The following is an 8,128-nucleotide window of genomic DNA, read 5'->3' as shown; positions in this document are numbered from 1 at the left end:
CAAGTCTGAATCCCACTGATTCTCCTTACAGACAGACTCTACAGATTTCTATCTGAGTGAAGAACATCACATCTCCCTTATGGAGCTGGAACGGCTGAGCCAGTGTGACTTTCTGAGAGCCATGGGTTCATTCATGTGGGGCTGACTGACCTTTCGTGGCATGTTAGTTTCCTAGCCTGCTGTAACAAAGTGCCACACCCTGGGTGGTTTAAAGAATAGAAATTGGTTTTCTCACAATTCTGGGGGCCAAAAGTCTGAGATCAAGACATCCCAGAGTTGGTTCCTTCTAGGGGCTATGAGGGAGAATCTGTTTCATGCCTCTCCCCTACCTTCTGGGGGCTTATTGGCAATCTTTGGTGTTCCTTGGCTTGTTGTTGCATCACCTTAACCTCTGCCTTCATCTTTACATGATGTTCTTTCTGTGCACAAATTTCTGTGTCCAAATTCCCCCTTTTTATAAGGACCTCAGTCACATTGACTTAGGGCTTACCCCAAGAATCTCATTTTAACTTGGCTACTTCTGTGAAGACCTTGTCTCCAAATAAGGTCACATTCTGAGATGCCAAGAGTCAAGACTTCAACACATCTTTTGGGGGCTACACAATTCAAGCTCAGATATCTGGGAGATGCTGCAGAACCTCAGAGCCTGAGCAGTGCTATGCTTGAGCATCCTTGGAAACAGCAAAACCCATAGATGCCTGTTCTGATGTCTCCCAGAGATTGACTCAGGCTCCTTATTCCATTTTAGCCTTCAACTTCTAGAGAAAATATCCTAGCAGTTATCCTGAGAGAAGTTATCTGGACAGCCCCAGCCAGCCTCAACTCCTACTATGCCTCACTCCACCTGATGTCCCAAATCTACCACCACCTCTGCAACTGATCCTGTCACTCACTCAACAGGCATCTCCTGGATGCTGACTCCTGGGCTCACTGCCAAATCCCAGCCCTCTTCACTATTTTTTTTTTAACTTAAAGTAGTCATTTTTTAAAGTTTTTCTTTCCTAAGTGGGAAATGACACCACATATGAATGACAAATGTCTCTGTCCCTTGCTTAGGAACGTCAAAGGAAAAAACCCAATCCCCACAAAGCAGACTAGAATAGCCACTTAACGATTCAGTGACTGTCCTAGTGCACATGCCTCCCTCCTAGTTAATTCTTTTACACTAACAACTGCTTTGGGCACCATAAATTATATACCTGTTTTGACTAAAAGGAGTTGCGTGACGAGTGGTAGGGCTTATCAAAATCGAGTCTACATTACAGGTGCTGTCAGCATGATAGACAGAAAGGCAAGGTATAATCCCAATGACTCCCCGATGAAACATATACAGAGGCTTAACCTAATCCCTGAAGGAATGACAGGGAAAATAAGGTGAAAGACCAATTAGCCTCTTTCCATATAATCCTAAACTCATTGGTTGGCTATTTTCATTTCTTCTGCTCCCTGACTCACTAAGTAAGAGCCAGGAGGTGACAAAAGCCAATGTTTTCTCAGCAGAACCATCTGATGTTTTTTGGTGGAAGATCTACCTGACTTTTACTGGACTAAAAACATGTGTCATATTTACCCACAGCCTTTTTCTTTTAGAGAGTTGTAAAAGGCAGCACATTTGTCCTTTCCCCCCCGCCCCATATGGGGGTAAGTAGGCACTTGGGAGAAGCAGGATTTTTCTAAAATGCCATCCATCAGTTCCTGAGTTCCCCCTTTGTGTTCACCCCTTGTTAGTAATTGCAGAAGATACAAGGAGAAGAGAAGCAATATTCCATGGCCTATTAGAATTTGGACTCCAGTACAGGGAAGAAAATAAAACTCTACTGTACAAAGAGAAAGTCTTAATGTCTGCTGTTTTTCATATGTGATGAAACTGCTTCTTTCTTTTTAGCAGGACAAGTGCTATCTTTTGGGGTTTTGTCCAGCTGTGGGTATGCCTATGTACTGGGAATTCCATTTCATGGACTCATTCACTTAGCATCCTTTGTCACCAATGGCATCTAGTTGAAAGGATACTAATCAGGGTTCACTGTAGCATCTGTGGTAATATTTAGGAGCTGAAGCCAGGAAAGAATAAGTGCATGGTTTGAATTACACTGTTACACTGCAGTGAGACTGTGTGTCCATGATGGGGAGTTGACTGAAGCTGGGGAGACTTCATGAGTTGGGTGAGGAGGTTACAAATGTTTCCTTCACATGAAGGTGATGATCTTTACAGTGCTCCAATGTACTGCCCTGGGCCCAGCAGCCACTCTTCTTGACTGAATTCTCCATATAACCTGTCCTGAAGGACCTAATAAAACCACCAAAAGTGCTTCACTCCTGGGACAGGGGTCCATCAACTGTCACCAAAGGTCTTCAGCCTCCTAGCAACCCAAGTAACTTCCCTAGAAATGGACCCAGTGCATTCAGGAGGAGAAACCTAGGCTAATCATTCTGGCTGTTTCCTTTCTTCTATCTTTGCCCACATATGCCATTTTTCCCCCTAATCAACTTCAATTAAATTTGGTTTAACAAAGATTGATAATAATTATCGTTGCTGTAAAGGAAAACAATAATCTTTCCTCTTCCCACAGTGTTTTTATGTTTTTCCTAAACCATTTTCACATACATTAATTAATTCAATATTTATCATCTGCCATGTGCCCAGCCAGGTATAAGGCATTGTGAGGAATGCAAGATGCCAACCCCCTGAGTTGCTAATGTGCTCCCTCATATTGTTTTCATAGGCCACTGTGACCAAAAGCATCAGTCCTGAAGCCATCAGACACAGCTATCAGACTGGAGGCATGGCTCCTTTCTGGGGGGGAAAAATGGAAATCTGTCACCTTGACACCCTGACCCTCCTGCCTTCGCTCCATCAAAGTCCATTATCTGCCTGGCTCCCCAGGATACTCCAGGAGCCTGGAGCTGCTACATCTCCTTTCTAGATAATCTCGACATTTTTGTTTCTAGTTTTAACCTCATTCAGATCCTCTACCTGCACTTCCCCATAATGTCTCCTGGTTCCTTCATGTTGCATTTTGGCTCTCGGCTAGGTTTGCAACTCCTCCCAACTTAGCAACATCTGAAAATTTAATTAGCGAGTGGTTGTCTCCCTCTTCCATATAATTAATGAAGATGTTAAAATAAAACTGGATTAAGAACTTATTAGGCTATAATTTGCAAATCATTGCCAAAGTTACCAGTTAAGCTCTAACAAGGCAGGAGGGAGCAACGTGAGAGGGGTGAGCGTGTCTAAACCATCACAATCCTTCACTCTAAGCCAAAGGCAGTATGGCACAAGGGCAAGAGTTCAGGCTAGCAGTCAGGAGCCAGGATGTTCATTGGGAGTCTGTCACCAGGAGAAACTCCCCTAGGATGATCCACCTGCAAACCCCAAGGTACAGGCTGAAGGACACCAAGATACTTCAGGCTCAATAAACTGAGGAGTTGGGTACACTCTCGGATGAGAATGCAACATAAGCAGTAATCCATTCAAAAGGGAGGGAAAGAATGGAGAGGGGAAACATGTATTTCTTTTGAATATTGTAATACTAGTAAGAATAAGCCTTTCTTGAAGAGTGAACAAAATAGGTCAAATAATAAAATCGCAGGATGTATTTACTCCTAAAAATCTATTCTTGGCTAGTGAAGACAGTCAGCTCAAGACAAAAAGGGTCAAAATAAGGAAGAAGAGTTTCCACCATTCAAAAACAACAGGCAGTGAGGAAGATACTGCCCCTAATTTTATCTCAGACCATTCACAATAAAGCCCATCTTTGCTTTTACCTTATGCTGGTCTTAGAATTATTCCTATTCCCCTCATTCCTTCTGACCTGGTGTCTCTCAGCTGAATCTTTTACTTTGATTCTTCTCTTCTTTACTTTGGCTTTCATGACCCCCAAGTCCTCTTCCAGCTCCTCCCTCAGCTTGACTTAGTCAATCTCATGTCTTTCCATCAGTAACCAAACAAGGCCCCTCACCTGCTCCAGTGTACAGGCCAACCCCACACATGGCCCCTGTGGCATGACTGGTCTAGGTACCTGTGTCTTCCATCTTGGAGTTGGCATCTCCTCCTTCCTGGCCATGTTCACTCAGCAAGAAGCAAACCTGGGAGCAGGATTAAATGCAATTATGAAGGACACGCACAGAATAGATTATCGAAGGATTTACTCGTGTAAGCAATCTTGGCTTCATAGAGCAAATATTAAATAGGTAGTGCTGTAATAGAAATGGTTGTATCCCTTCAAAATTCCTTTGTTGGAACTCCCAAGGTGAAGATATTAGGAGGTGAAGTCTTGGGGAGATAACTAGGTCATGAGAGTAGAGCCCTCATGAATGGGGTTCATGTTCTTACAAAAGAGGGCTGTCAGAGCTGCAATGTGAGGATACAAGGAGAAGTCTGTCACCCAGAAGAAGCTCCTCACTCAACCATGCTGGCATCCTGATCTTGGACTTTCAGCCCCTGGAACTGTGAGAAAGAAATTTCTGTTGTTTATAAGCCACCAAGTCTGTGGTATTTTGTCATAGTAACCCAAACTGACTAAAGCAGGTAGTCATACTTGTGGAATTTTTTCAAGAAACTAAATGTTGAAGAATATAATTCAGGAATTTGGTTTTATTCCAAACTTCTTTTGTTATGTCCAACATAACAATATAAGTTAGAATTGGCAAATCATGTATGACTTGACTGCCTTACTGGCCCAATTTTGCAAATTACAGATGAAGTTTGGTATCAGATATATTAATTTCTATATGTGAGCCCTTTATAGTTCTTTACCTCAATGTATTGGAAAGGGAAAGCCTATTTTGTTTTAAAAAAAAAAAAAAAAAGGAAAAGGAAATAAAAGACAAAGTAGTGACTCACTCAAGGGAATACCTTGAAACGGGTATAATTTATAAAACAAAACACCCTTAATATGACAGCAGTCAATTTAGCCTGATATAAAAGAGGGTCTGTGTTTTCCTTCATTTATATTTTTATGATATGTAATGTCTTTATAATTTCACCACTCCACATCAAAGCCGCCAACCGCTGAGCGCCTAAATAAGTAGCATGTGAAGAAAATGAATGAATTGCTAAATGTCCCATTACGTCCACAGAGAATATCCTTCTATTTGGAGTCAGGAATCTTAAATTGAGACGACAAATGAATGGTTTTCACTCCAATGGAGGGAGAGTTTTGGCAACTTTATTACGTTCAGCATTTGAATGGACTAAGGGGGAAATACATAGAGAAATGAAGTTTTAAAAAAATAATGTATTGTTGGTATCTGAGCTCTGGCTCTAAATGTCAGTTCCTCTGTGAGACAGAGTGATGGGGACAGTAGGGGGCATAGCACATGCATAAAAGCTCCAGGGAGCCAGAGAGGAGGGCCTGTCAGTGGTATGATTTCCCCAGCACAAAGAAGCTATTTGGAGAATCTTAACAAGTTCCAATGTGTTTGGCCCAACACATTAGGACTGACATCAACAACTGAAAAGTAAAGAATGTGTTGAGCTGGTTAAAGGAAATCACAATAATCAGCAGCTCTTAGGGCACTTAACCATAGACACCCAGGGAGCCCCAAGGCGAGGGAAAAGAAACTGGGCGGGGCGGTGAGTGCAGCAACATCCGGAGTTCATGGGCTTTAAAAAGCTGCTCAACCTTCCAGAGGAAAATAGGATGAGTGCTGTAGTGAAGACAATACAACTACTGACCTGTGCATAGCGTAGGTACACGGGTCTCAAGGGTTTCTTTTAAGGGAGGTCCACTTTCACAGACCCTAAGTCATTCATTCTTAAAGCCTCAATATTTAAAACTTCTTTTTCTCATGTTCGAGGTCCCACCTCCCTCATGTCTCTCTCTCACCATCTGCAAATTTCCATATAGACTTCCTCTCAGCAGGGTGATTTGGGCACACTTAGTGATGGAGGGAAATAGGCTCAACTTGTGAGCTGCAGTGGCCTCTGAACCAGGAGGCTGAGCATTTTCAGGACAAGACATTCAACTTTTTGGCAAGAATTGAGCAACTAAGAGAACCAAAATAGGTCAGATGTATTGTGAGTGTTGTGATCACATTTACAAGGTGAACAGTTAGTAATCAATTATTTATTCCTTGAATAAGACTGACCTTAATATTTGTGACTCTGTGAGAATGTATGTCTGATATACATGCAGTCAGAACATGATGGGAAGAGGCTTTCCTTCTTATGTCTTTTAGGCTTTTCCCTCCTATATCAGTTTACATCTAGATAAGAGAACAACAACAACAAAAACCAAACAAACAACTGGGGAAATCTAAGAGTCATCTTCTGTGTAAACGGAGAGTTGTATTTTACTGCTTTAATGGGAAAATATTATCTGTATGTAGCAAATAGGTACTCAAATGGCAACATAGTGTAAATCAACATAGACTTTGAAACTTGAATACTGTGCTTTTAAGACAAAAGAATCAATCAGTAAGTTGTTTCTCTCTGACCTCAGTTTTCTAATTACAAGAACAAATGGATTGGATTATATAATTCCAAATTCTCCTACAGTCTTAATATTGTATGATCTTTAACAATATAAATAATAATGCCACAACTACACAATAATGGCATATCAGCAACAATAATCTTGTCAACAACCATTTGCTAAAAACTTGCAAAGCTCAAGACAATGTGCTGAGTGGCTTATGTACTTTATTCCAGTTAATCCTTACAATAACTTTATGAAGAAAGAATTACTACTCTCATTTTTATAGATGAAGACAAATAAGTTACCCAATACCACATAGTTTGTGGGTGCCAGGATTGGAATTCTAACTCCCATTGAATCTCAAATCCTATGTTCTTAATATAAAAACAATTATTGATTTTATCTTATTTTTAATTTTACTTAGCATGGTGGGAGGGGAAGACTGGCTACAAGAAACTGAGAAGTAGAACTATTTTCACTAAGTGTTTACAATATTGTCGAAGAGAAAAGACCCACATGGGAAAGAGATAGCCCTATAGTTTGGTATGTGTGTAAGTGCCACATTGACTGAATAGATCAGTCAATAAGAACCAATGAGACCAAGAATTTGTATATCCAAAAGGTTTTCAAATGATTAAGATACTTCATTGAAATACAGCTTTCCTAAGATAAAATGTGCAATCACTTCTCAGCCTTTTGGCTAAGATCAAGTGTAGCATAAAATAAAATGCACAAATTTTAGGTATTTATTTTGATAAATTTTGACAAATATATACACCCAGGTAGGCTTTATCCCCATCAAGATATACAACATTTCTTCCACCCCAGTTTCATGTGTTTAGGATATACAGAATTTAAACAATATTAAACTGACTTGACTTTGCAGCCAATCCCCAACTCCTCCAGGTGATCACTGGTTTGACTTCCAATCCCCATAGATTAGTTTTGTCTGTCCAGAATTTCATACAAATGGGGTCACTCAGGGTGTACTTTTTTATACTGGCCTTTTCCTCTCAACACAAGGTCTGTGAGATCCATCTCTGGTATTGTAGGCATCAGCAGTTTGTTTACTTTTATTGCTGTGGAGTATCCTATTACATGAATATACCATGATTTGTTTATCTATTGTCTTAGTGATAGACTTTTGAGTGATTTCCAGTTTCTGGCTGTTGTGAGGAAAGCCATATATATACTTATATAAGTCATTCATAAACAAATGTTTTTATTCCACTTAGATAAATAATTAGGCATGGGAGTAATGAGTCATGAGCTAGGTGTGTGTCTAGCTTTAAAAGAAAAATAATCTATTTTCTCAAGTGGCTATACCATTTGATATTCCCACCATCAATGTGTGAAAGTTTTCAGTTGTTCCATATCTTCACTTGATATCAAGCTTTTTAATTTCACATATTCAAGGTCCGCCTAATTTTTTTATGGTTAGTGCTTTTTTGTGTCCACAAGGTCCAAAGATTTTCAAAAGATTTCCTAATTTCCTTATAATTTTTTTATTGAACTTATGGATTACTTGGATATGCATTCTTTAATTTCCAAATATTTGGAGATTTTACTGTGTATTTATTGTTAATGATTTTTCATTTAATCACATTGTGATCAGAAGACATATTTTGTAAGATTTCAATTTCTTGACATTTATGAGATGAGTTTTATGGATCAATATATAATCTAGTTTGATGAATGTTCCATGTGCA

General features: G+C 39.8%; 1 pseudogene; it reads left to right on the top strand.

Moving 5' to 3' along the window:
• The first annotated feature begins 7,099 nt into the window (after positions 1 to 7,099).
• On the top strand, positions 7,100 to 7,235 carry LOC123588651 (annotated as a pseudogene).
• Positions 7,236 to 8,128: the final 893 nt, after the last annotated feature.

This window comes from Leopardus geoffroyi, chromosome D3, assembly GCF_018350155.1.
Source record: "Leopardus geoffroyi isolate Oge1 chromosome D3, O.geoffroyi_Oge1_pat1.0, whole genome shotgun sequence".
Classification (NCBI taxonomy): domain Eukaryota; kingdom Metazoa; phylum Chordata; class Mammalia; order Carnivora; family Felidae; genus Leopardus; species Leopardus geoffroyi.
The sequence above is the reverse complement of the archived record's forward strand: the minus strand, read 5'-3'. Positions and strand labels throughout refer to the sequence as shown.